Here is a 7,309-nt window from a genome sequence, read left to right on the forward strand (position 1 = left end):
AGCGGGCGGGTCAGGAGAGGTCTGCCACACCATGTGGTCACCTCCAGGGCAGGCGGGGATCGAACTCATGCAGAAGTGGCTTTAGCTTCTTAGTGCAGTGCTTTAACCTGCTGCGCACCAGGGAGGGCCTAAAAGTATATATTTTTATTGTGTGGCATATTTAGTGACATATCTGATTCAATCATTTTCTATAGACATTTTCCACTTTGGTGATTAACTTTTACATGATTTTTTGTTCCATTGTTTTGTCTTTTCCAGAATATCTTATAGTTGAAATCAAATAATATGTAGCATTTTCAGATTGAAATTTTTCCATCTTATATATATGTATGTTTTTTCTCTCTATGTATGTGTTTATATATGTTTCCTTTCTATATATTTCATATATATATATACATATCTATGTGTATATGTGTGTGTGTGTTTGCTCTACATCTTCATGATTTAGTAGATGATTTCTTTTTTCTATTTACTAATCTATTTTCTGCATGTGGTGCAGTTTATTCATTGACTGAAGGAGATTCTGGTTGCTTCCATGTTATGGTAATTATATATAAAGCTCTTATAAACATCCATATGTAGATTTTTGTGTAGGCATATTTCAACTGCTTTGGATAAATAGCAGAGCTTGATTGGTGTATTTTATGTTAAAATTGTGTTTAGTTTTGTAAGAAATTGCCAACCTATCTTCCATATTGTCCATATTATTTGCTTTCTTGCTAGCAATGAGTGAGAGTTTTTGTTACTGTAAATTTCCCAAGGTTTTGGTGGTGTTGATAGCGCTCTGATTCTAATAGTGCTCTGGCCATTCTAATAGATGTATTAGTGATATTTTAGGTTTGTTTAAATTTGCATTTCCCCAGTAGTTTAAGATGTGGAATATCATTGCATATACTTATTTGCATCTGTATATTTTCAGTGAGATGCATATTAAGTCTTTGTCCCTCTTTCTAAAATCAAGTTTTATTTTTTGTTTTTGCTGACTTTTAATAGTTCCTTGTATAGAAAATTAAAACAGTAAGCAAAAGTTTCCAAAAAAAACAAATGCCAGTGCTCAGATAGTTTCAGTACCAAAAGCAATTCAAAGACAAAATTCAAATTCAAACTTCCAAAAATTTGAGAAAAGGGAATTAGTCCAAACACATACTATGGGGCCAGTATCACTCTGACACCAAAACTATACAAATATGTCACGAAATAGAAAGATTACATACCAATATCCTTCGTGAACATAAGGGAAAAATCCTCAGCAAGATTTTAGCAAAATGAATTCTTCAATTTATTGAAAGGATTATGTATCGTGATCAATTGAAACTTATTCCAGGGGTACAAGGATGGCTCAACATCTGAAAAATAAATCAGTATAATTCACATCAACAGTAGGAAAGGAAATATTATGTGATCATGTTGCAAATGAGCATTGATGATTCAAATTATATTTATGATAAAAATCTTTAAAACATGGGGATAGAAGGAACATACCTAAACATAATAGAAATGATCTATGACAAACACACAACAAATATCATGCTAACTGATGAAAAACCAAAAGCTTTCCTCCAAGATCAGATATAAGACAAGAATGTACCCTTCATCACTACTATTCAACATAGCAGTAGATGTCATAGAACAATTAGGCTAAAGAGATAAAAACTTTAAAAATTCAGAAATAAATTATCATTAGTGTCAGAAGACATGGCATTTATTTATATGATACCGTAAAGAACCTCGTAAAAGTTAATTGAAATAATGAATCAACACAATAAAATGGCAGCGACAAAATCAGTTTGCAAAAATCAGTTGTTCCTATATGCAAAAAAAAAAAAAAAAAGAAAAGAGATATCAAAACATAATCCCATTTACAAGTGCCTCAAAAAGAATGACCATAACAATGCAGGCAAAATATTTGTACAATGAAAAATATAAGACATTCTTAAAGAAATAGAAGACACATAAAAGTTGAAATGTGGGCCCTCCCTGGTGGCTCAGCAGGTTAAACCACAGAACTAAGAAGCTAAAGCTATTTCAGCATGAGTTTGATCCATACTCATGGAGGTGATCCACATGGCATGCAAGACCTCTCCTCCTGACCCACCAGCTGCTCCCCTTAGCAATGTACTTCATCAGTCAGCCTGTTCTGCTCCTCACTCTGTCTCTGGTGAATCCTCTCACCTCCCCAGCACCCCTGGCCTGTACCCCAGTTCTGTATGCATAAATAAAACAATCTTTAAAAAAAAAAAAGTTGGAATGTATCTTCTGCTCACGGATTGGAAAAATTACCATTGTTAAAATGGCCATTTTACCCACATTTGAAATAACCCCTATCAAGATTTTAGTGGTCTTATTCAAAGAAATAGAACAAGTATTACTAAAATTCACAATGGAAATTGGAAATTCCCCAAATAGCCAAAGACATCCTGATTAAAAAAAGAGGGAGGGAGAAAGGAGGTATCACACTCCTAGAATCCAAACTGTACTATAAAAATGTAACCAAAACAGTATGATACTGAACAAACCCCCTAGCCCCCACATACATATGCATACATGGCATAGAATTGGGAGTCCTGAGATCAACCTGCATATATAATGCACAGTTAATTTAGTTAATTTATAACTAAGGAACCAAGAACATACTGTGGAGAAAAGAAAGTCTCTTAAACCAGTGGTGTTAGGAAAACTGGACAGCCACATAGAAAATAATATAACTGGTTCACCATCTCACATTTCATGCCAAAATTAATTTAGTGTACTTCCCACGTAGAATCACATACTATATTGAAAAATACAAAAGGAAACACCCCACCACATTGGCTTCAGTGATGTCCTTGGGGCTCCATATCATTTATTTATTTAAAAAAGATTTTATTTATTTATGTATACAGAACTGGGTTACAGACCAGAGGTGCAGGGGCAGTGAGAGGATTCAGCAGAGACAGAGTGGGGAGCAGAACCGGCAGATTGACAAAGTACACTGCTGAGGGTGCAGTGGTTGGGTCACAAGAGGTCTGCCATGTCATGTGGGTCAGCTCCATGGTGGGGTTTGAATTCGTGCTGCAGTGGCTTCAGAGGGCTTCATAATGTAGTGCTTTAACCTGTTGCGCCACCAGCGAGAGTGGGACTCCATTTCTTAGAGCAAATGAAATGAGAATAATTATAAGCAATTGGGAATACCTCGATCTAAAAAAATTTGCACAATAAAAAAAAATCAAAATCACAGATAACATCTGATATTTTTGAGAATAACCCATATCAAAAAGTTCTGGTGCAGATATGGAGAAAAAGAAACCTGTTCACATCATTATTGGAAATGTAGACTGCCCTGTGAGATTCCTCAATATGGTAAAAAGTAGATCTACCATAAAATCTAGCAATTCCTCTCCTAGGTATCTTCATTATGAAGAACTCAAAAACAGTAATTTAAAAGTATAGATGCATCCTTGTGTTCATTGCTGCACTATTTATAGTAGTCAAGTAATAATAGAAGCAATTTTAAATGTGAACTGATGAGTGGATGAGTGGAAAGATGAAGTATATACATATACATAATAGCATGTGTGTCACTTATGTATGTAATATAGAGAAACCAAACAAAGGTTTAGGCAAAGGAAAACTTTTAAAACAGCCCTTGATAGCTGATCTTAGAACTGAGACATCCATGGAGGAGGGGAATGGTAAAAACAAGATGCTGATACTTTTGTTGTAGGTGCTCTCATTGTCTACATCTGAGGAGGTTATATACTTCTAAAATCCTAACAATGATGTAAACTAATGGTACTTTAAAAAAAAACAAAACAAAACAAAAAAAACCTAGGCCCTCCCTGGTGGCGCAGCAGTTAAAGCTCAGCACTAAGAGGCTTAAGCCACTTCCCCACGAGTTCGATCCCCCACTCCCCTGCCTGCCCTGGAGGTGGCCACATGGCGTGGCAGACCTCTCCTGACCCGCCTGCTGCTCCCCTCAGCCATGTACTTCCTCGATCTGCCTGTTCTGCCCCCACTCTGCCTCTGGTGAATCCTCTCACTCTCCGCATCTCTGGCCTGTACCCCAGTTCTGTATGAATAAAACTTAAAAAAAAAAACAAAACCTAGAAAAAAATTCTTGCCAGTTGGAACAACGTGGATGTAAGTAGAGAGGATAATGCTAAGTGATATCTGTCAAAAGCAAAAAGATAAAAACTGGATGGTGTCACTTACATATGGTATATAGAGAAGCAGCAAACAAAAGGGTAAGGCAAAATTGATACAATAAACATTCTTTAAAAATCTGACTGTAGGGCCTTCCTGGTGGCATAGGGGTTAAAGTCTCAGTGCTGTTAGAGTACCTCCAGCCACTGCAGTAGACCTCTCCTGTCTCACCTGCTGCTCCCCTTAGCAGTGTATTTCAGTAGATCCACCTGTTCTGCTACTCACTCTGTCTCTCGTGATTCCTCTCACTCTCCTAATTCCTGCACCTCTGGCCTTCACCCTAGTTCTTGAATTATAAATAAGTAAAAAGAAATCATTAAAAAAAAATCTGACGATAAGACCAGAGGGAGAGGGGAAGAACAACATAGGAGATGGGGGAGTGAAATTTTATGGGACTATGGGTACTTGATGGTGGGTGTATTGTGGTGACTTGTATGTGAGGTGACGAATTCCTATGTGAATCTATTTGAAGTCCAGCTTATCAAATATTTTTCTTGTGACTCATGCCTTTGGTTCTATATCTAAAAAGTCATCGCCACAGCCAATGTCTTCTTGATTTCCTCTTGTTTTTTTTTCTTCTAGAAGTGGTTGTTTCTTTTAGAGGAATATTATATTTAAAACAATATCTGTGTATTCATTTCTATGGAATGTTCCTTTCTCTAGGCTGTATTAATGACAGGCTTGGGGGAAATGGGTTTATACACATTTATGTCTGTATTTCTATGTCTCTCTACTTATCTATTGACAATAATGAGATCACATTATAATTACATCAAATTTTAATAAAACACTGTATAATTCACCCAGATTTTCTCCCTTTCCCTATTTTCAACTTCCTCATCTGCTAGTAACATTGCTTCTAATATTAAGATATTCACTCATTTGGTCAGTTATCCTGTTTGAAACCAAACTACCATGACTGTGACTCCCCTTTTGTTTGCACTGATGCCCTTGTCACCCTACTTGGATTCTAGCAATCACTTCAGGCTTTCTCCCTTTATACACATACATCTTAATACACCTTTAGGACCCAATAGCTCATGTCTGGGTTTGCCCCCTGTATTCTCTATCTGGGTTGTTTCCCCTTGAGAAACTTCTCATTCAGCCCTCAAAATGTTCTCCTGTAGTCCTTGGCAGATAGGAATATTCTTTATTTTTAAATTATTTTTAAATTTTATTAATTTTTTTAAAGATTTATTTATTTATTCATAAAGAACTGGGGTACAGGCCAGAGATGCGGAGGGTGAGATGATTCACCAGAGACAGAGTGGAGAGCAGAACAGGCAGATCAACGAAGTACACTGCTGAGGGGAGCAGCGGGTATGTCAGGAGAGGTCTGCCTCGCCATGTGGTCACCTCCTGGGCAAGTGGGAATCGAACTCATGCGGAAGTGGCGTAAGCTTCTTAGTGCTCTGCTTTAACCCGCTGCACCACCAGGGAGGGCCGATAGGAACATTTTTATTTAATGTTGTGTTTAATTTATGATCATATAAGTTCTTAAGAGTTATACATATTTAATTATTTATCAGTTAAAGAAACATAATTTATATCTTCAAATGGTGATCCTTTTTGCTTCTCCCTCATATATATGTTTAATTGGACTTTCTGTATGATATGAGTTTCCCATATGATGCTATATATAATTGGGATGTTCTTAAATAAAAATTGTTTACAGTTGGGTATCTTAATTTAGATTGTGTAATTTGTAAAAAAAAAAAAATATTTAAATAAAAGTGTCCATAAAATCTGTTTCTTAATATTAAGATTTATATATTTGATATATTACAAGTAATATATTAAGCTGTGCAAACCTATGAAATTTAAACTTGTGATGGGCTTTAAAAAATATTTGAGAACCAGCTGCCATACTAACTGATATTTAAGCTTGGAATTATTTTCCTCACAGACTGTAAAAGTAGAAAACATATAAGTACCCTAAATTATAGAATTAATTTTAATTCAAAATCGTTATCCAGAAGGTGAGGGTTGGGCGAATGGGGGATTCATAATATTATATCTATAATTAGTGAATAGTATCAGACAATTTTAGTTATACTTAAATTACTGTTCTAAAGATATCAAAACAAAACTAAGTGGAATCTAGTTTTCTTATTCTTGCTCCTAAAATAATAATGAGTTCATTATGGCAGTGGGTTTTGTTTTTCCATTTGGCACAGACATATGAATTACCTGTTTATGGACTGGGAATTTGCATTTTAATCATACACACCAGGTGATTACAGGTGCCTGGATCTCTCAAGAAACACTGAGACAATCTTTAAATTTTTTCAAGATTATATTTTTATTCCAAATAGAGCCATGGAATAGAAGTATTTTCTCTAGTGAGGATCTCAGAATTCAGGAAAGGGAGGGTGTTATATAGATGGAATCACCTATATACTATTAAATCTACTTCCAAAACAGTCTGTGGATGTTTATCATCTCTGAGACCAACAATTAAGTTCCTATCATTTCTTAGGTTTTTTAAAATGACACCACATAAGAGAGTTAAAAGGAGGAGCAAAACCACTGTACTTTATGGTTATTTATCCAATTTTCAGTGTTTAAGAAGTTTTCTTTCATGCAAGAATAAGTCAGAATTATCTGTGATTATCTACAGAAAGTGGTTGTTGCTTGGAAGCTCCTAAGTATAGCATATGTTTTGGAGGAAATTATTTGGTCTAATGTAAAACTTAAAAGGTGGCCTGAAGTTTGCCCCACAATTTAAAATATATTGGTGCTCACTTGGGCGTAACTAATGCTCTGCTTTCTCTGTTGGTCCCTTTGCTTTCTGTTACTTATGAGGACCAGAACTGTGAAGCTTGAGGCCACTCAGGTTCCAAATTTATGACAAATCCCCCAGGGCTCACTGGAGTGGCAGTAAGTTCTCCCAGTTTGATTTCCTTTCAACCATTGACTCTTAGAAAAGTAGCAACAAAGGCTCTCATGGAAAACAGCATTTCTTTTCCTGACTTTCAACCATAGTTATGACTTACTACCTCTTTTGTTCTATTGAAGGTTTTTGGTGAATAATTTAATGCTTTTCTACATATAATATACGGTATAGTTTTCACAAGCCGCCATAATCCCTTAACTGTTTTCAGTGTAGGCATTATTTCTCATTCTT

General features: G+C 35.7%; 1 protein-coding gene across 1 annotated transcript in view; it reads left to right on the forward strand.

The window, feature by feature from the left end:
* The first annotated feature begins 6,993 nt into the window (after positions 1-6,993).
* Positions 6,994-7,309, forward strand: part of NLGN1 (neuroligin 1) — a 787,895-nt gene continuing 787,579 nt past the window's right edge. Inside the window, exon 1 of the mRNA XM_004674974.2 lies at positions 6,994-7,062. The gene's annotated coding sequence lies outside the window, so the exon portion shown is untranslated. The remainder of the gene's footprint in view (positions 7,063-7,309) is intronic.

This window comes from Condylura cristata, unplaced genomic scaffold (genome assembly GCF_000260355.1).
Source record: "Condylura cristata isolate star-nosed mole 26May11 unplaced genomic scaffold, ConCri1.0 scaffold00003, whole genome shotgun sequence".
In the NCBI taxonomy this organism is placed as follows: domain Eukaryota; kingdom Metazoa; phylum Chordata; class Mammalia; order Eulipotyphla; family Talpidae; genus Condylura; species Condylura cristata.